The sequence below is a fragment of the Petaurus breviceps genome, unplaced genomic scaffold (assembly GCF_028583685.1).
Source record: "Petaurus breviceps papuanus isolate PSGF00001 unplaced genomic scaffold, PetGlider_PUasm1.0 688, whole genome shotgun sequence".
Lineage (NCBI taxonomy): Eukaryota > Metazoa > Chordata > Mammalia > Diprotodontia > Petauridae > Petaurus > Petaurus breviceps.
Genome location: NW_027186457.1, coordinates 7450782 through 7473749, shown reverse-complemented (window position 1 = coordinate 7473749; position 22968 = coordinate 7450782). Strand labels below are relative to the sequence as shown.

The following is a 22968-nucleotide window of genomic DNA, read 5'->3' as shown; positions in this document are numbered from 1 at the left end:
TATCCAGGCAATAATAGTTTTTTAAAAATCTAAAATTCTGAGGTCTAAATGTTTAAAGCTGCAATTTGTATTGGGAGTGAGATACTAATTAATTAATTAATTAATTGAAATTGGGAACTCTTTGAATCTAATGCAGACACTCAAATGTTTTAAATATGATTCATCAAGGTGTACTGTTTGGTTGGATTAGAGCAGTTTCCATGGAACATGTATGGAGATGGGTCTATACCCTGGCTTCTTCAAATGTGTGCTGTAGCCACTGACCCAAGGACATGGCTGATTAGTAGTTCTTGTTGGGTCCCTTGATTCCTTTTCCAGACAGATTGTATCAAAGAAGCCTAGCAAAGGAGATAGAAATAGCTATCCTGTAAATAAGGTAATTAAGGCATTCTTCTTTCATTTAAATTCTTTGTTGAGACATAACCAGTGCTGTTGGGGCATAGGAGTGTGTTTCAATCTATTCAATTAAAAGTATAGATATGAGGAGTCAAATTGCTTTGAAATTTTCTTAGAAGTTAATTTAGGCTTGTCAGTAATATTAAATTTGATACACCTGTTCCAAAATCCTTTGGTGATTTAAAAAAATCCTATTATTAAGTCATAATTTCTCTTGATCTCAAAGAACTTAGCAATAAAACAGGGAGATTAGATAAAATGGTACCTTTCAATTCATTCTATGATTTCATTTCTATTGTGTAAGCTCTTAAATTTTATTCTGATCATTTCCCTGTGAGTTTATTAACAAATCTTGGTCTCTTTCATGACTGTAAGTAAAACAAATGTCAGTGGCACCAGAAAAGGACATCACAGACTTTTTCTATGCCATTTATTGAGTTTCAAGGAAAAAGTATGGTTTTTAAATGTTCCTCTCTCTAAGCCCAACAAACAAACTCTGGTCATCTTACCTCACCTTCCAGAATCTCAACAGATCTTTGGGACATTGGTTATTATTTCTACCCTTATTGTTTTTGCTGTTTTTTAATTTATTATTATTATATTTACTAAAAATATATCATATTATTATGTTATACATATATTATATATATTAAATATATTTATTAAATTTTAGCATTTATTAGACATACAGTTTATATAATTGCATATTTTTCAAAAGAATTATTATTCTCTCCCTCCTTCCCCAGATACCATACCTGATTGGATATTTGACCAAGAAAGAAAGAAAAGAGGAAAAAAAAATTTGAAGCAAAATTTGTACCATAATTATTACTGGAATTTCAGACAGTCCTTAAATATGAGACTCAAAAAAATAAATTTCAGGTTAACCTGCTGTTAGTTATTTTCTTTGTTCTAATTTAATTGCTTTCCTCTGCATGCCATGGACTTGTCACTTAGGTTTCAAGTCTAACAAAATAAGGACTAAATATAGTACAGAAAAAAAATAGTTCTTTTCCTCTCTTTTTTTTTTTTAATTCTCATGTCCCCAAAGTTAGTATGCTGTGAAGTTTGGCAAGTATCCTTAGAGAAAGTAAAACAAATGGATACAAAATATTATATAAACAAGGTTTAGGCCTCACCACCATTATTAATATTGTTATTATTATAATCATTATATTCTAAATGAAGAACAGTTATTTAAAATCTATGGGTGTAGGATATCAGCAGTTTTATCTGTATAATCAATCAGGTAACATGGATGTGTGGTAGCATGTTTTCCTAAGAAAATCTTACCATGCAAAGTATTCAAAATACTTCTTAATAGAAAAAAAAATGGAAATCATATAGACTTAGGAAGAATATATTTGATTTGGCACAACACAATTTAAAAGAATGCTATTCAGAGGAATGGGAAGGAAGGTTGAAATATATATTGTAACATTTTTTTCACATTTCTTGAGCAAATCCCCCCCCCAAAAAAATAATCTTTCACTAGTAATAGGAATAATAAGATAAATAAGATGGATTGTGGAAATAATTATAGAGTTCTTAGAAAATAAAAATTTTTAAATCATGCTTATTATTTTTTCCTAAAATGGAGATTTTATCCTATATATATATATATATAATATATACATATATATTCTATCTACATTCATCATAATGTCTAGTGGTATTAGCTATCATTCAATGTAGTCAAAATAGATCCTTTCCCATTTAACATCGTTTTGAAAATCACGCCACAATTTATACGTATATAAAGACAAGAACCTTTGCAAATGCCATGTTAATCAAGAAGCCAGAGGGGTAAATGGCTGCTTTGGAGAGAGGATCATTCATTATTTGTTAACAAAACCAAACAATCCTGGATAAACAGAAAGAGTTTTCATGAAATTCTCCTCCAGTTTCCAACATCCAAAAGGATTCATTTGCCACATCAGTCAATTACTTCTACAAGCAGCCTGACGATTTGGGTAAGAGGCTTTTATGTTTGTGATTTGTAACTGCAGCTACCACTTGAAATTTCCTGGTCTCACATAGGGATCCCTTAGTTACAGGAGATGTGTTCTAATTGTCCACAGCACAATAGGGATCAAAACGACCACAGCTCTGGGGGCTGAACAGCACTTGTGTTCATTGCTTGGTGCAAATGATTCCTCTGAATTTTATCTTCTATGTCCCTATTGGTTTAATCAGCAGGATCAAAGTTTCCCCATTTTACTCTAACCACTGAAAAATGGAAATGATGAAAGGTGATTAAAATTGATTAATTGCATTGAAAAGGCAGCATTAAGGGATGACTGAGACATTATGATGGGACTGTTTGATAAGATGAATATTATACTTGTGGGACTGTGGAATATTCATGATGGAAACAACAGGGTTCCTTTAGTCCAACTCCTTCATTTTACATATGAGGAAACTGAGTAATTTATCTTAGGCTTTTACAGCTGTTTAGTGTCAGAGCCCAAGGTATCTTGACTCCTGGTACAATAGTATTTTCACTAAAACACATTGACGAGTCATCATGCACTGAAATGTACAAGACATTTAATAATTGCTAGCATTTCTACAGTGCTTTAAGGTTTGCCAAGAACATTATAACTATTCAAATTTATTCAATAAACATTTAGAAACACCTGCCATGTGTCAGGTATTCTGCTAAGTGTTGGATATATAAACAAGAAAAAAGAAAGATGGCCCCTGGCTTTAAGGAGTTTATAATCTAATGGGAGAAGACAACACACAGAAGCATGTTGGAGGGGAGACTACCTGGTGTAGCAAATAGAGCACTGGCCCTGGAGTCAGGACGACCTGAGTTCAAGTCTGACCTCAGACACTTGATATACTGTGCGATATATGCTTGATATGCTGTGCGACCTTGGGCAAGTCACTTAACCCCAATTGCCCTGCCCCCCCCCCCCAAACAAAAGGAAAAACAAAACATGCTGGAAGGGGACATGGGATGGGAAAGTGGAGAGCAAACTGAAGATTCCAGATCTATCCTTCTATAAAGGGGATGTTTGGGAGGAGTTTAGTACTCTACCCTCCAGCCCTCCAATCAGAGTTAAGAAGAAACTGAGTGAGTTGGGAAAATTTTGAGTATCCTGAATCAAAAGTTATTGTCAGTATAATATTCCGGTAATAGATGTGGTAGGAATCAAAAGACCATAAATCCTCTTCCCTTCTCTGTGACCTTGGGTAATTCATTTAAGCACACTGTGCCTCAGTTTCCATTGCAAGAAGAAAGCTTCTAAGTCCCTTTGGAGTCAGGAAGATCTTGGTTCAAACTCTGACTCTAACACATATGAACTGCATGGTCAAGTAATGTCATTTCTCTTTGCCTCAGGTCACTGAGAGTTCACAGTCAGCATTGATGGAAAGTATCCCAGAACTCCACATGAGGAATTCTCCACAAGTTCACCTATTACCTGGTAAATTCCTACAGCAGAGGAAGGATCAGAAATGACTATGCAAAACCAGTCTCTTTTACTGATAAGTTCTTTGAAAACTGATTTCTGATTCGTCTCCCTCGTCTGAGATGTCTCAGAACTCTAGTGAAACAAATTATCATCCATTTTGATCCATGCATAGAACATTTTACATCCAAGGATATAAAATTTTGAAATGATTACTGAAGAATATCAAACGAAGCCTAAAATCTAAAGTTGTTTTATTGTAATAATGCCAGGAAGAATGTGAGAACGTAACAGCTTTTGCTTTGAAACCTTAAGATGTTACATAAATGAAAATCAGTATTATTCTCCAACCTAGTTCTGTTTACTACAAAACTAATTCTATTCAGAGCCATCCATACTACCCAGAATCTTTTAAAAATGCCTATTTAACCCAACAAATTCACTTTATTGAGTCTTAAATAGGATGAAAATAGGGCCAAATCTCTTCTACTCTCTCCCAGCACATTACCCATCTATAATGTGGGTGGTTTAGAATCTTACAGAGTAAGTCCCACCCTGATTGGAAGCACTGTATGAAAGTCAGAGAAATGAAGTCACTTGCTCAGCATCAAATATATAGCAAGTATCAGAAGCAGGATTTGGAAGGTCTGCCTGATTCCAAGTCCAGTATTCTATATCCACTATATGTATGCATGTATGTATTCATATCAAGTTAGGGACCAATAGTCTTGTAAAGATGCTAACAGGATAAGTGACTTGCTAAGGGTCACATAAAACATATGCATATACAAATTCACATGTATTAATTGTACATATATAATATCTAATATGCATCACATGTGCATAAATTATACACATGTATGTGGTGTGTACAATCTGTATTCGTGTATGTGTGTATACTGTGTTCCTGTGTACATATGCATGTACGTACATATGTCTATTTGTATATAACTTCTCTTGCTATTAATGGAAAACATAGGAATGCCCCTTATGAATGAATTATTCATATTAATGAATTCTTGCACCTGGTCAGAACTTTTCTCAATAACCTCATTTACCTTTTCAGAACTTTCACATAGGTTCAGGATCTTTGTAACTTGTACAAATAATTACATGACACTGGGGAGAAGAGAAATTTCATGGATGTCAGTCTAGATTTCCTTGATTTGTACATAACTTCCTTTTGAGGTACTTCAATATAGTGTTATTGGGAAACTAATAAAGGCTAAAAAATGAAAAGCAGATTGGATCGGGCTCTAATCTCCAGCAGCACATTATGTGGCCTGTATCATTGCTACCGAACGATATTTATCAGGATCTGAGAAGCAAAGCGGGAAACAAAGAAGATGCCAAGTTCTTTCTCCCAGATCCACAATGAAGGCTCACTTTTACATGCTTAAAGATTAAGAGTTTCTAGAAGACGAGAAAGAAAGCCAGCTCATAAAGTTGGAATGCTTTGTTTCTTTCACTAATTCAATCAATGAATGTGTTTATATTTCTTTCAAGCCCTGAAAAGAAGAGAAATGACTAGGATTTTATCCACTGAAGCAAGGCCCACAATGCTTTCCCCAGATAAAGCTTTGAAAAAGATGCCCTTAAATGAACTTTTAAAAAAGACAGATTCAATTTGGAGAGGGAGAGACCTCCAACATCAAGATGCAAGGTCTCTTGTGGAGTGACACCTTAGGATCCCTCAAGGCCTTGGCATAGGATAATGAAGGTTTGGGCTGGGAAGGGCAGAGCTCTAGAATTCACACTGGAATAGCCACTGAGCAAAGGAAGCTAATCAGCTACCTTCTTATTTTGACTAATTATTTTTATTATCTAGGCAGCAGTTATCTTCTTATTTTAACTAATTGCTTTTATTATCTAGGCAGCATTGCATAATGGGTAGAGATCCACTCTGAGAATCAAAAAGACCTGGTTTCACCTCCTCTCTAAGACAAATACTGGTTTTGTGACCCCAAGTTAGTCATAAGTCCCTCTATAGGATTATCAATTCATTGTTGATCCTTGTCTCATTTGTAAGGTACCTTCAGTTAATGCCTCTTTTTCTACCATCTTGACATAAAACTGGAGGCCTAGCTCTAGAGTGAGTTCCATCTTACTGGGAAACTGGGAACTCAATTAAATGCTGCCAAGGATGTCAAGAGAGAACTCCCTTCTAGTACCTGTACCCCAATCTCCTCTGTTTGTAGGGGCATGTGCAATCTGATAGTGTTATATTGCCTCTCTCTCCAGTCAGCCAACGTAGAATCCTGAGGAGTGGGACTCCAATCAATTGATTTGTTTGGAAGAAAAAGTTCTCTGGTTTTCTCCTCAACCCCTTTGACATCTGCTGAATTACATCTACTCTCTTTTATCCACCTTAGCCTTCCTCCCCTGTAGTCCATATCTTTCTTCTCCTCTCCTATTCCACTGTGCTCCCTGGAAACTCCTATACTGTTAATGAACCTCTTTTCTTTTTGAAACTCCATGTTATGGGGGCAGCCAGGTAGCACAGCAAGTAAGAGCACCGTCTCCAGTGTTGAGAAGACCTGGAGATAGAATCCCGGGCTCAGACACTTAGCACCCATCCAGAAACACCTGGCCGTGTAACCTTGAGCAAGTTACTTAACCCCAATTGCTTAGGGGCGGCCAGGTGGCTCAGTGAGTAAGAGCACCGGCCTCAGAGTTGGGATGACCTGGATCAAATCCAGGCTCAGATACTCAGCACCACACCCAGAAATAACTGGCCGTGTAACCTTGAGCAAGTTACTTAACCCCAATTGCTTAAAAAAAAAAGAAAAAAAGAAACTCCATGTTATGTACCTTCATTCACCCCATTCCTTTGTAGAACCTACCCTTGTAAAAAAAAAAAAAAAGAAAAACTAACTGTACCTGACTTCATAGGAAACATTCTCCTGTCTCTTCTCAGCAGCCAAGATTCTTCACTGTAATGCATTTGAGTTATTGTCATTAATCTTGACCCTATGGTTGACCAATTTAACTATGCGCTATGCCCTCATGATCCTATGGCCAAGTCATTCCTTTGCTTTCTCCATTCATGTTCACATGCTGCTGAATATTTCTGGATAAAGTAAAATAACCATTCCTACTGAGTCTGCTACAAATTCATACCTAAAGTCAACTGGGCCCTCGTTACTACACAAATAATCATTGTACCCTGACATCAATGATTATTTATTACAGGACCCAAAGACATTCTAAATGTTTATGCCTAAAGCCCTATTGTATTATCCCTGATCTCCTTAACAGGGAACTCAACTCAACTACTGACTTTATATATATATATATATATGAAATAGAGAGAGAATAATTTTTATATGTATTTTATTCCAATATGAACAATATAAGATCTTTGAATAAGAAACTAATCTGTGCTTATTTTCCTCAGTATGTCACACAGTACCAGGTACACAGCAGGCTTTTAACATATATTTGTTGAATTATTGAAATGAATCCTAAAGAAAAAGTAACACTGATTAAATAGTGAGCTTTCAAATCACAAAGTTAATTTTACAGAAAAGCAGGTAGGGGAAGACTTATTTAATGGCTTGTTGTTACTCAGCCATGTCTGACTCTGTGTCCCCATTTGAGGTTTTCCTGTCTAAGATGCTGGAGTAGTTTTCCATTTCCTTCTTCAACTCATTTTCTACATGAGGAAATGGAGACAAACAAGGTAAAGTGACTTGCCCAGGGTCACACAGCTAGTAAGTGTCTGAGGACAAATTTGAATTCAAGAAGATGAGTCTTCCTGACTTCAGAACTGACATTCTACTCACTGCACATCTTAGTCGCCCCAGGTAGACTATAATTCATCTAAATCTTAGATAGTTTTATGAGTTATTGCAGTCAAAAATACTCATTGTCTGGTGACCAATTTGTTGTAGAAGAGTCTCTCTGAAATTAGCTATGTTGGTCTTTGGGTGGCAGCCTGTCACAAGACTGTGCCTAAACCTGTCTAGATAATAGAGCCAGAACCCAAACTAGGGGCTGGTGACTACAGCTTTGACCTAGGTAGATCTATTTAGAAGTTGTTCACAACATTTGCAGTCTCTGCATAGCTCAGAAGCAACGATGAGATATGTCTTTAAGTGGTAATAATTAATGTAGATGAGAGGCTAGCATATGGTGGAATGGAGTACATTGCTATTCCATCTGGACATGCTCTGTCCCTCCCCATGCAGTGACCTTGCCAGCGGAAGCCTTGCACTCATGTCCCACAGTGAAAATAATAGGGGCAATGGAGAGAAATGTCCCTTTACAATCACTTTGTTTACCAAAAGAGGAGAAAATTCTCAGGTCTTTCAGGGATGAGATTGAACTAACCAATTAATATATATTTATTTATTTATTCTATTTACCAGGCACTGTGTTAAGTACTAAGGATACAAAAAGAGGCAAAAGGTAGTCCCTGCCCTCAAGGAGCTGACAGTCTGATGAGGGGGATAATTATCACACAAATATATTTGCTGTTTAATTGTTACAGTTGTGGACTACTCTTCATGACCCCATTTGGGGTTTTCTTGACAAAGATGCGCCAGTGGTTTGCCATTTCCTTCTCCAGGTCATTTTACAAATGAAGAAACTGAGGCAAAATGGGTTAAGTGATTTGCCCAGAGTCACATAACAAGTAAGTGTCTGAGGCTGAATTTGAACTCAGTTCTTGACTCCAGGCCCTATGCTCTGTTCACTGCTCCAGCTAGCTGCCCTGTACATACACAAACAAGCTATATACAGGATAACCAGGAAATAATTAAGAGAAGGACAGCACAAGAATTAAGAATGGCTGTAGTAGATGGGATTTGAACTAAACTTGAAGGAAAGCCAGGGAAGTCAACAGGGGGAGATGTGTAGGCAGCGCATTACAGGCTGGGAGACAGCTAGAGTAAAGTCCCCGAGTCCGGTGATCAGTCCTGTCTTAGAAAAACAATGGCGTGAGTGCATGGTTCTCCTGAGCTATCTCTAGGTAGCTCATCATCCTGTTTCAAGTAACTTGGGGCATGCATCTGGAGTATTGTTCTCAATTCCCATTTTTACAGTTTAGGAAGGACATAGACAAACTGGAAAATGTCCAGAGAAAGGCATCCAAAGTGATGAAAAGCCTTGAGTTCATACAAAAAAAAAAGTGACTTGAAATAAATGGAGACTTTTTAGCTTAGAAAAGAATTGTGTGGGGGGATGGGGGTGGAGCAGGGGGGAATGTCCTCTAGTTTTAAATTTGTTTTGTTTAGTCAAAGAGGATAAAACTGAGAATGAGTGGAAATTGTTGAGATGAATTTAGGTTTATTTTAATAAGGAAAAAAACAACTTCCTTACAATAAGAGCTATATAAAAGTAAAATTGTTTGTCTTGGAAGGAATGGGGCTCCCCTTTACTCAAGATCTTCAAACTGAGGCTAGATGACACCTGGGGGAGTATATTGAAGTAGGATTCCTTTTTTTTGGGGGGGGGATCACTTGGAGTAGAGAACCACTGACAAACCTTCCAGTTCTAAAACTTGCTTATTTGTGAGGGTTTTCTACTACAGTTCTCCATATGTATTTCTAAAGAATATACACTTCTGTTTGCCATCTGAAGAGAAGTTTTGCATTAAAAATAATATATGACATTCCATGAAAGTGGCAATAATTGGTAGTTCTTTTTTTTTTCAATACAAACAGATCATATAATCTTAGTCTGACACCAAGAGTCAGTGATTGAAAGAAATAAAGGCAAGGTGATGTTCAAAATTCATGAAACAACTACTCCATTGTCAGAGCTGAAAAGTCTACATTTTGAAACTGAACATCATTATGGAAAGTGTCCTTATTGTTCAACAATCCTTTTTTTCCTTCCAAATAGTGTGAAAATGCAAATGTCTAGCTATAATTCATCCCATTAAATATTTATGGCCAGAGTTCACTGAAGTGCCAATCCCTATGTTACCATGCTAATGCTTCAAGTCCTGCCCCATGCAATTTTCTTTTTCTATGTGGGACCACACAATTCATTGAGGGAGAGTCATTCCAAGGCCCAGGTCTTCACACATTGGAGAGGAAAATGACTGCTAAAAATCTTCCAGAGTGCACATAATTCTGAAATAATTGACCCATGCAATTTTTGTAATGGGAAAGCTTTCACAACCTTGTAGAGAGGGCATGTGCAAAGCTTTCAATAGAACCTGAAACCTAAGTGACACCATTGAGCCGCACAGAAAGTTCTGCTCACAAATTGAGCCAAGTCACCCAATGAACAGAAGGCTACTCACGTGGTAGGTATGCTCTACAGCAGTGTTCTCAATGAGGATATCGGGGGCACTTTCAGAGAGTCCTCAAGGTCAAAATATTCTTGCAATAATAGAAAGGTGCTTTCATTTCTAATAAAGTAAATATTGAAAAATATGCCTCACACTTTGGAGGATGCTCAGGAAATTTTCAGAATATAAGGGGGTCCTGAGAAACAAAACGGAGGTTTACTAGACACAGACTTAGAACGACATTGTTTTTAGGTGCTGCTTTGCTATCTGCAGTACAGTGATTGAGAGATTCCTGAAGTATGAGAGAAGGGAACAGAGTTTTACTCCTAGCTCCTAACAGCAAGGTGGAACAGTGAGTAAAACACTAAGCCTGGAGGAAGATTAAATTAAATTCAAATCAAATCAACCTGGTCTCATACACCAATTAGCTGTGTGACCCTGGATAAGTCACTTTACTTCTGCCTGTCTCAGTTTCCTCAACTGTAATATGGTGATAATAATAGCACTTACCTCCTGGCATTATTTTGAGGATTAAAGGAGATTTATTTGCAAAGATTTTAGCAAAAAAAAGTATTAAGACATAGTAGTTACTCTATAAATGTTAGCTATTACCCTTGTTCTACCATTAACTACCTGTGTGACTTTGAGAACATAACTTCTCATATTTGAATCTCAGTGTCTTCATCTATAAAATTGGGGTAGTGGCCTAGATAAAGACTAAGGCCCTCTTAGCTCTGAAGTTTGTTTTATGACATAAGTAAATGTAAACTAACTCTCTCTCTCTCTCTCTCTCTCTCTCTCTCTCTCTCTCTCTCTCTCTCTCTCTCTGGTTCACTTCTCTTTCTCTCATGTGTACACACACAGGGGGACAGAGACAGAGAAACAGAGAAAGACACAGAGAGAGAGACAGAGACAGAGAAGGGGGGAAATTTCATTGTTGATACTTTATTCACTTTTTTCCTTCACTAATAAAAAAGTGAATCTATTACAATGAAAATTTGACCTGTTTCAAAAAGAAATAAATGAAAGTAAGCTTCCCTAGGAGAGAAGAGAGGAGGCTCAAAAACATTAATTGCCTTTTCCTTTGCAAGAAAAATGGACAATAATACAGCCACGAGCCAGTGAAAGGAAAACAGGGTTATGGTAAAATAATAATGGTTATTTTATAAAGCTCTGACCATCCTGATCTGGAGCCAGTAGGGCTTGAGTTCAAATCCGGTCTCAGAAACTAATGAAGGTAAGTCACTTAATCAGATAACTTTATTTTCCTCTTCCATAAAATGGGGATAATAACAGTATCTATCATGGGGTTTTTAAAAGGATCAAATGAGATAATATTTGCAAAGTGTTTTATAAACTTTGAAAGTCTCTCTGTCAAAATAGATATAGATATGTATATGTCACTCATAATAATTATTTCGTTGCCTTTTTCCTTGATTTTCTTTTTCAAAAATCTTTTTTATCATATATCCTTTGGTTTTCATATTGCCCTCTTTCCTGCCTATGCCTCCTCTTCCTTCCCCCCCAAAAAGAAAAAAAATCAACCAAATTCAAGAGTATTGTAATATTCCACATCCATGGCCTTCCACCTCTGTGAAAAATAGAGTTTTCATTTGTTTTTACTATTTTTACATTAGTTTTATTTTGTATTTACAGGAATACATTTTTTCTATGCTCTTTCCTCCCTCTGTATATCCCCCTTGCACCAATTCCTTGTTCAAATGCGTGGAAAAAAAAGTGTTTATTAATAATAGCTATCATTTATATAACATTTTAAAGTTTTCATTTGGTGTTATAATTTATTCATATTAATTATTGTTATTTGCCCCATTTTAGACACAAGGAAAGTGACACTTAGAGAGGTTAGCTGATTTACCTAGCGTCGTAGAACTAGTATGCATCTGAGGGAGGACTAGGATTTAAACTCCAATTATGGTAGACTCCAAGTCCAACACTTTCCCCTCCACCTTCCCCCCACTACCACCACCACCTAGTTGCTCTGAGGTTAAATATCTCTGTTAAACCAAGTAAAATGATATACTGACCCATTATTTTTTTTTGCAAGGTAATCAGGGGGAAGTGACTTACCCAGGGTCACACAACTAGTAAGGGTCAAGTATCTGAGGCCAGATTTGAACTCAGATCTTCCTGAGCTCATGCTATAAACCTAGCTCCCCATGAATTCTTTAATATATGGTAAGGTATAAACTAATGCTCAAGGCTTTGCCACATTCATTATATTTATGGGATTTTCCTTGAGCATATCTTCTTTAGTAATGAATAAGAGTCGAATGGTAGATAAATGACTTTCTGCATTTATTATACTTAGAAAGTTTCTTCCCTAAGATTGTGTTGCGTTTAATTGTGTCTGAAAATAGTCTGAAAATCTTTCCAAGTGTATCATATTTGTGAAGACATTTTCCTAAAGGAACTCTCTGTAGAAGAATGGGGATTGCCCCAAATGTGTTAACACTCTTGAGCATTCAGTCTATTAAAAAAGTTTGGGTTTTTTTGTTTGTTTGTTATTGTCACTTGCCTGGAATCTTTCTCTTGAGAACTTTTCTGACTCTAACCTGATTGCACAATTCAAAGGTTCTCCCAACTTAGAATCAATGGACCATCTTTGGTAAGTTCCTCCTTAGATATCTTTTCTATAGAAATAAGCTGTTTTAGAATTGATTTCTTGGTTTCATACTTTGCAGACAAAGGGAATCTATCTGAGGGCTTAAGTCACAGTAAACTCAAAAGTCACACTGTAGTCACTATGGGTAAGTGCTTGACATAGAAGTAACAGTAAGAAGAAAAATTTTTGAAGGGGGAAGACAAGGCAATTGGGGTTAAGTGACTTGCCCAAGGTCACACAACTAGAGTGTCAAGTGTCTGAGGGCAGATTTGAACTCAGGTCCTCCTGACTCCAGCATCAGTGCTCTATTTACTGTGCCACTTAGCTTCCCAAGAAGAATTTTTTTAAATAGCCAGAAAGGTAGAAAGAGTAAGACTAATACAAATTTCATAATTGGTGATCTTTCAATATTAGAAGGTTTTAAAATTTTATCATTAAAGAAATATTTCACTGTGACATGTAGGTAACTGAATTCTTGAAGAACATGTCAATAGAAGATATGTATGTCAGGTCATAGCAAGGTGGAATACTGATCTGGAGATAGCTTGTGAGCCTTGTATGAAAGACCAGCATTTCTGTGTTCAGAAAGCCTGAATACCAGGTGATGATTTTTTTTCTGGTCACAGACACTTGACTACAAAGACCCGGGAGCGTTTTGATATATATAGGAAAAGTGAATACCCAGACAAAATCACCTATCCCCGATGGATTACATGCATAGGGAATATTTGTGGGTCCAAGTTTAAGACCCACAAAAGTGAGGGTTATTAGGGGTAGCAGAGGGGGAAATCAGAAGAAAAGAAACAAAACCAATGTAAAAAATGGCTGTCTGAATTCCAGATACAAAGCTATAAAAACAAATCTATGCTTCACTATTAACTGATAGGAATCAGTAATAAGTCCAGGATTTAGGGACTGCGTCTATATAGGATCAGATGTGAACAAAAGATTTCAGCTGCTCAATTCACTACAGCTTTTCTCCCTGGCATCATGAGCAGTAGGGTCTCAGAAGGATCAGCCCTTCTCCCTGTGGAGCCAGCTTAATGAGGTACAGGGAATTTGGAACACGTGGAGGGGGATGCGCTTGATTTTGCCACACACTTATGGAGATGTCATGGATTTTGAAGAAGAATCTTGGCTTGAGATACATGGAGCATTAGGCTTGAGCCAGGTGAGTATAGTTTATAATCCAAGTATCAGAATCACACTATATTGTGGTTTGGGGGAATCTAAGGCACCAGACTGTCTTAACACTGAAATTACTACATGATGAAAGGAGTAAGAGAGGGACTGGGAAGGTCATGTCGCCCTAGGTCTTCCCACTTCCATCAGGGGACAGCTAGCAGAATATGTACTACCAAGTTCAAGTGTTCTGGCCTGGATCTTTTGCCTCTAATGGTCTTTAAGACTAGTTTTAACCTTAGTTTGGTCCCCTCTCTAGAAGACAGAGGTTGCCCCTGGAAGGGTAACAGATTGATTCACAGATTTAGAGTTAGGAGAGACCTCAAGCACTGGTTAGTCCAAACTGATTTGTGTTGAAGCTTGAGTCAGGAGAAGAGCTGGGAAATTGTTTTTGTTTCATGAAAGACATATAGTGCATTTTCATTAAAGTGTTAGAATAGGAGGCAAGATTGGGCCAGGTTTCTCTTTTGTCAATTTAATGAAACAAATTAGAGAACAAGGAAGAAATTACCTATTTGGTCTTATCAGGAGGGAAAGATTTCACAACCAAACAAGAAATGGAGTCAAATCAAGTTAAAAGCATTTATTAAGCACTTACAAAGTATCTGGAACATAGTAGGTACTATATAAATGCCTATCCTCTTCCTACCCCAGTCACAGAAAATAAAATGGGCCCCAGTTTTCTTATTGTAATTCAATACATTTACTAGCAAACAGTATACTCTAGAGGGATATCATATGAAAGTCCCTTTTTCTTCTGACAATATGAGATCCTGTTATTTTTTATGGTTTGAAAGAACAGAGAAGGCATTGGCCTTGAAATTAAGGGAATGGGATTCCAATCCTAACTCTAACACTTACCAGCTGTGTGTCTAAGATCTCTCTGAGTTTTAGCTCCCATATCTAGATCAGAAGAGGTGAAATTATTTGCATTATTGACCTCATAGGATTGCTATAAAACTTTAAGTGTCTTACTAATACTTACGTATTATCATTACAGCTTGCTTTTGTATACCTTGTAACATATGAAAATGGGAGTTACCAGAACCATCATGAAGCCAAATTCTGTGCTATACTCATTTTGCTTATATTACAGCACACAGTCAGTTCTTTATTATTTAAAACATACTGTCCTTTTCATGGACTTGCCAGGTGCTTTATTCCCTCACATTTTACCTGGCTCTGGTGGAGCCAAGATGGTGGAGTAAAATCAGAAACTTAACTTGAGCTCATTCCCAATTACCTCCAATACCTGCAAAAAATTACTCTAAACACATTTTACTTGACTCCCTTTTTTCCAACCTGTACTCCCCCTGCCTTCCAAACATACACATGTATCCACGCACTGTCTGTCTGTCTGTCTGTCTGTCTCTGTCTGTCTGTCTGTCTGTCTGTCTGTCTGTCTCTCTCTCTCTCTCTCTCTCTCTCTCTCTCTCTCTCTCTCTCTCTAATGGCCAGGTGAATAAATAAGAGATAAAATTAAAATCAGGTCCATTTTCTTGCTTATTTATATACATTAAATTTCATACTGCTTACATGATGTAAGACAGTCTCCTATATTATCACTCTTTTGTGCTTTTAATTAAAAATATCATCGTTGCCTAGTTTTAAACTTTGAAAGGAAGACAAGCCTCTGAACAGGGAGGTAGGAGGTGTGTGGGCAGTCAAATATGTGCACAGGTGTGATCAACTTTAATTAAGATACAAATCATTTTTCAGCAGATGGAAGAAGGCTTCAATATTACTTAAAAGAATAATAGACAGGCAGACACTAAAAATATTAATGTGTGGCAAGAAAAGAAAACCACATAATTTCCTTTCTTCTTGATAGATGTGACTCTGAGAACATATTTGTCAGTATTCAGAGAAAGGGACAAATATTTTAAAACATCACCATCTATAGAGAGATAAGAATTTCTAATCTCTGACCAAGCACCAAAAGAACATTGATTATTATACTGTTAGGGTTTCATTAACTATTAGTCCCTGAGTCATGGGCTCCCTAGCTCCTATTTGAGATGCAAAACTAGATGCTTTATATGAGTCATGGTTTCAGAACCTAGGGACTAGCATTTTTGACAATAATTTGATTATTATTAATTTTTATTAATATTTAATTAATAATCAGTTTAGCATTATTATTAAGAGGTCCTGACATAAAAAAGGGTTAAGAAACCGTCAGGGATTTTTCAATTGATTGATTCTTTGTGAATACTTGTGAATTGCAATGTGGGTATTCTCAGTTGTTATGTATATAGTAACTCATCTGTAAGGCCTATTTAATATTTCTTTATATCCTTAATAAAATCTGCTTTATGTTTTGCATATAACGGCTACTTAACAACCATCTTTAATTAAATTATTCAAATGTAAGGAAAATGGCAAAGGAAACAATAAACTATTATTAAATACCAAAAATGCCCTAAATTTTAATTCATTAATATCAAATGAATCTTTGATTTCATAAATGTGTCTGTTCCCTGAAACAAGGTGGATCATACCCATCCATGACTTCTCATCCTGTATTAATCTGGTGGTTCCAGCTTGGAATGGTAAGAATATGAGATACTATAGATCCTCTAACCTTTAAGAGAAAATAAGTTTACTTAAAAGTAGAAGTAGCATGGAAAATTCAGGACAACCCTCATCTCCATGTGGAAGTAAAATTGTCTTTAGTATTGTGCTAACTTACAGGGAAGTGACAAATGCCTCTTCTCTTTCCTTAGGGAAGGAGGAAACAATATTTAAAAAGTTGTGCAATATATATATATATATATATATATATATATATATATATATATATACACACACACACATACATATGTGTATACTTTATATGTATATATGTATGGCTATATATCTAGATGTACATCTTGCTCTTTATATAAGTATAGATACATGTATATTTCTACATGTAAATGAGAGACTATCTCAAAAGAAAGACACAGGAAAAGGTGTCTTGAAGAAGGTAGAATTATAACTGGTTTTTGAAGGAAGCCAAGGAAGGCAGGAAACAGAGGTGAGGAGGGAAAATACTCCAGTATTGCTGTACAGCCATTGAAAAGGTAGATGGGAGATGGAGTATCCTGTAAAAGGACAGTGACATCAGGAGGGTGATGTCTTCACCTGCAAGTGAATTTTTTTTCAAGTAAGTAAGTCTTAAAATCACATTTCCAAAAGATCTATGAGTATTCAATTCAGTGTATCAGTTTTCAAGCTACCACATTTTAAACACATCTTCTTTTAACCGCCAGGGTCAAAAGACCCATATTTTCAGATGGTCTGTATGATTAGCACTTAGTATACCTGGAGCCTATCACTCTGTTTTGTACATGGTAGAGTACTTACTCATGCTTTGTACTTGGTAGACCAGCTAGTTGTTGAGGAGCCTCTGCAGACTCCACTCCTGAGACTCTGGACTGTCTCTGCCATACCACTCTTGAATTTCTCAGGACTCTGATTGACTGGCTCCTCCCAAGACTTCCATTTTTAGGAATGTGTACAGGTTAGCCAAGTCTTCCTTCCTCTCCAGGCTCCAGTCCTTATTCTCTGAATTTTTCCTGAAATGCCGCTAACTTGGAACCTTCCCTCCTTCTCTACTTGTCCCTTCTTTATCTTCCTGTTGCTTTGTCTTTCCCCAGTAGAAAGTAAGTTCTTTAAGGGCAAGTACTGTCTTTCATTCTGCTTGGATTTGTATTCTCAGTATTTAGCAAGGGCTATCAATATCTAATAAGTACTTCATTCTTATTTCTGACCTTTTATTTTATCATGGACTCCTTTGGCAGCCAAATGAAACCTATGGATTTCTTCTCAAATAAGGTTTTTAAATACATCAAATTAAATACTTAGAATTATGAAGAAAATCAATTACATTAAAACATAGTCTAAAAATAAAATATAGTCTGAATAGAGGAAAACTGATTACTACTCTTCTAGTAATGAGTATAATAACTATAGTAATTCCAAAGTAGAAATGAATATAAATGACTTTTCAAAATATTTGCAACAACCATGTGATATGAAAATATATGTGATTTTAATCAATGCTATGATGTTCTGTTGTGGACAATCATAAAGGAAATGCCAAATTTCAGTTACAAGTCCCTAAAAAAAAGATGTGTATATGTATATATTTCATTCAAACTCACAGACCACCTGAAATATATCCAAGGATCACTTATGGTTATAAGGACCCCAGGTTAAGAACTCCTGTACAGTAAATGCTTAATAAATGTTCACAAAATGGGATTGAATGGAAACTGAACAGGACTGGTGAGGTAGAATCTATTTTCAATTCTTACTGTAATTTTAGAGTGTCGTTTAATGTCTTTTACTCCCTGCTTAATGTTCCCCAGATCAAGGGACTCTGGGTCTGTGCTAATTTAAACACATTGTGTAAATAAATGAACCATCTGGCCAAAGGACTCAAAACCCCAAGAGGCCACAATTCCCTGGTTCAGAATCATTTGTCCTGGTCAATTTCTTCCTATCATTTTCTATTGTTAGAAGAGAATTTTTAAAGGGAAAGAAAGAATACCCAAACCTAGGGAATCACTGACTGAACGCTAAGAGGGCTAATGCACTTGTCTCCTTAAATGTCGGCTATTTATGAGTCTCTTTCAGGCTCTTCATTGATTTTCCATGGAAGTAGGTCAGGACAGCTTTTAAAAGGAGCAGCTTCCTGCTCTGGTTTTCACTTAACTGTGAAGAATGAGTATAAAAAAATGTTATATGCAAAGCAATTCTGCTTAATTAGCATCCAGAAAAAAAAAAAGACTCCCTAGGCAAACCGTGGATGTTTAAAGGGATACTTATTGGCAATCGCTTATTTCAATAGCCATTTCTTGGCATTGGCAGTGTCTTCATTTATCAAAAACATGAGGTATCATATTCATCTCCCCTTTGTAGAATGATCGCTTCTCTTTCATGAGTTTTTGTGCTTAAACAAAAGGCTTCAGTGAAGGTGTATGTATATCGTTCCAGACTTACCCTTGGCAAATTATAAGAAATATATATGGTAAATTACCATATTTAAAGTGGAAATTGGACTAAAAATTTTTATATCTCAGGATACTTGGCAGCATATTTCAAAGGAAATAGAAGTGAACTTGGAGTCATGGGGCCTCAGCAGTCATCTAATTTAAACCCCTCATTTGACAGATAGAGAAATTGAATCCAAGGCAGGTGGAGACATTTGCTTAAGATCACAAGGTAAGACTTAGACCCAGTTTCTCTGAATTCCAATCTAGAATTCTTTCCTTTGTCCTGGTCCAATTTGGTGGGGTCTTTGGGTATGTGAAGAATTCCCATGAATAGTACTCTAGTTTGGGATTTTACTATTGTGTATATATGTATGTGTGTACATGTATGTGAAAAATCATTCCAATTTTACCTTTAACAAAGTATAAGTAATGTATTTAACAAATCGCCATATTTAAAGAACTTGGTGAAATCTACCTCTCTGTAGTCTTTGATATTGTTGATTACCCTCTTCTCCTTAATAGTGTTTTCTTTAGGTTTTCTCTCCTGATTATCCTCCTGCCTATCAGACCATTCTTTGTTGTTCATCAGATGAAGCACTCTATCTCCCAGGATCATTTTCAGTTGATCTCCCTAATGCCTCCTAATCTCCACCTGCTGATTTCCTTAAAGTCTCAGTCAAAGTCCCACCTTCTGGCAGAAGCCTTTCTTAGCTTAGCCCCCTTAATGTTAGCACCTTCCCTCTGAGACTACACCCATATCTCTCTCTCTCTCACACACACACACATACACACATGCACACACACATGCATGCATGCAGTGTGCACACATACACAGATACATACACAGACACATGAACACACATATAATACATATGTGTCGTGTGTGCATAGTGTATTGCATATAATACATGTGTGTAAACATATAAGTGTATCGTTTACATGTGTGTGTTTGTATTCATGTGTATATCTATATATACACACAAGTGTATGTATATATACAATGCATATGAATATATGCATTGTATATACACTTATAGTGTGATGTGTGCTGTATATGTATTGTGTGCATGTTTGTGTGCATACATGTATGTATATAGACATATATGTGTATTTTCTTATACATAGATTCTGCACTTTGTCTCCCACATTTGACTGTGAACTCCTTGAAAACAGGGAATTTTTGTCTTTCTTTGTCTGTCTAGTGTCTGACACATAGTGACTCTTCACAAATGTTGACTGACTGACAATAAAATTCAAACTGGAAAATATCCTTAAGAATTCAACAAATAAAGGGTATAGGAACTAGACTACTATAATAGAAATAATAGTTGTCTACCATTTCCCAGACAAAATAATGACCTATAAAAATTAGGATTTTTAAAAATAATGTCACAATACTCAATACTCATGACCTTCAAACTCTAAGGAATGAAAAGCTTTCAGAACATAGACATGGAATGGGGGACATTAAAACCCTACAGGAACAGGATGAAGTGGATGTCATTCCAGTCATTCAGTCAATTCGCTGGAGCTGTCCTGATGATTCATTCAGAAGAATCTCATATTCAAACACTCTTAATTCAATTGTGAAAAGCAATCTTATTTATTATTGTCTGAACAATAGTTCACCAAGTATTAAATATAAAAGTATAGCATAGTGACTTGTCTTAGGAACATTTCTATTTGAACTACATTGAATGTCAGATGAGAATGATAAGAATTAAGAATTATACCTAGTATTCATTTAGCACTGAAAAGTTGGTGAAGTACTTTACCTACACTTTCATTTGATTCTTGGGGCAAACCTATAAAGTGGGAATCACAGATATCATCACACCCCTTTTACAGATGAAAAAAACTGAGGTTTTGAATTTGTTAGTTGTTTTGCTTTGTCAGATAGTAATCATAAGAGACAGGATTCAAACTTAGGTCTTTCTTATTCCAGGAATAGAAAAGGTAATCATTTATAGAGCAAATAACAACCCATAGGATAGTAGGCATTTTTTTTTTGGAGGGGCAGGTTCCCATCTGGATTTGATTGCTATGTGGCTAGCCCCATTTCTCTGCCAAACAATCCTGCTCTCTCTTTTCTATTATTGTAGTCTAAAGATTCATAAACTAGAAAAATATAGTCCTCTGTAGTGCAAAGATTCACAACCTATACTCTTCGATGGAACTGAATCTTAACGCAAACAGAAAGCAAAATAGAAAAGTGCATTTTTCTTTCCATGCAATAAGAAAAAAATATAAGTTCCTGAACTATGACTATTGGTCTCCTGGGCTCAGGTTCCCTTGAAATGCCCTAAGGGTATGGGACTATTCCATGTGAATTTCAAGTCTTGCTTTTTGCTCAGTTCTCCTTCAGAAGTACCATAGATTCAACTGTGTAGTTGTCATTCCTTGAGAATAGGAGGTTTAATTAACCTGACTCACAATATATCATGACACTAATAGATTGCTTTGAATAAAGAGCTTCAGGATCACAAGATCCCTCTTGGGACTTTCTTCCATTTAGACAAGTGGTTTTATTGTACTTGTTATTATTGTAGAGGGGGAAGGAAGAATTAAAAAACAAAAACCATATGATTTTTTCCAAAGCTAAGAAACTGAGGAAATTATTTCAAATCTTCTACAAAACACAGGAGCCTAGGAACATTCTACCTGAAAGTGTGGCCATGCCAACAAACCTGAAGAAACAAGCCTAGATTTATGAAGTTCTTTCTCCTCCAAAGAGCTCAATAGTTTCGTTCGATATCATTTAAGTCCATTTACTATTTGAGTTCAACAGTGCATCACCATTAAACAGACTGGAATTCCTTTTAAAAATGCTAGTCTTGATTCTTCTCACACATGCATATTTCCACTTGCAAGTAATGGGAGGCAATGATTCATTTATGCTGGAGGTGATGATTATTTAGCTACAACAAAATGGTACACAGTTAGATGCTTTATTGCTACCTTTCTGTTTTCTCCCCTTTAATAAATCTACCTTGAATGAAATGTGAATTCCTTTAAGGTCATGGCTTACGAAGAAGAAACAGCTTCCTTGTAGCTTCTCTTGGATTAGACATAAGGTTCTCTAAACTACAGGGGCTAATATGTGTGTACATGTATTTATAGGTAAATGCACACATAAATTCACACATGTATGCATGTAGGATTGTTGTTCGGCTCAAATGAAATATAATGGATGTAAAACACTTTGTAAACCTTAAAGTGCACATAAATTCCAGTGATTGTGCTTGTTGTGGTTAGGATCATTATTAACCTATAGGCACCAGTCCTCTGTGTCTGGTGATGACTTCATTCTCTCTGAATTCTATTACATTTCTATTGAGCTAGGGCAATATTTACTGCACAAGATAAGTATGTTTTGGTAAATGTTTAACAACCAGGGTCTCCAGGGGGGAAAATGTATGCACATACTTTATTAACATACTTGAGAAGTCTAGAAAATCAAAAACAACAACAAAACAACCAAAGCCTGATTTGTAGTGATAACCAATTTCTAAAAATACAATACTCATACTGAAAACTTAACAGGAATTCTCTAAAACCAGTTGAAGCAAGCTCTAGCATATCCATGTATATATTCATTCATGCTTATCTGCGTATGTGTGTATGTTTGTGTGGTGACAGTACTGGATGTGGGAATCAAGATTTGGAGCTCAATCCATTCTCAGACACTTAGTACTTCCTTGATCCTAGAGAAGTCACCTAAACCTTTGCCTTTCTCGGTCTCCTAAAGTGGGTCTAATAATAATTGCATCTACATGCCTGGTTTCTTATATAGATCAAATGAGATCACATTTGTAAGGTGCTTTGCAAACCTTAAAATGCTTTAGCAATGTGAGTTCTTACCTTACATGATGGTCAAATAATTCTTACACAGATGGTCACTTGGATTTGGTTTACTTACCCAAACTGCTTATGCCTATTCTCCTAATGACTGACTACTTGGCCACTAATATTCCTCTTCTCTCCCCTTTTTTTCCTTTCATCATTCTCTTCCCTTTAGAACTACATACATCAAATAAACATGAGTCTCTGATGTTTCCAGCTCATTTTACAGATGAAGAAACTGAAGTAAACAGGGTTAAGTGACTTGCCCAGGGTCACACAGCT

At 36.3% G+C, this 22968-nt stretch overlaps 1 protein-coding gene across 1 annotated transcript in view; it reads right to left on the bottom strand.

Annotated features, from left to right (window-relative positions):
* The window catches only part of NYAP2 (neuronal tyrosine-phosphorylated phosphoinositide-3-kinase adaptor 2), a 333767-nt gene that overhangs the window by 86472 nt on the left and 224327 nt on the right, over positions 1–22968 (bottom strand). The window lies entirely within an intron of this gene.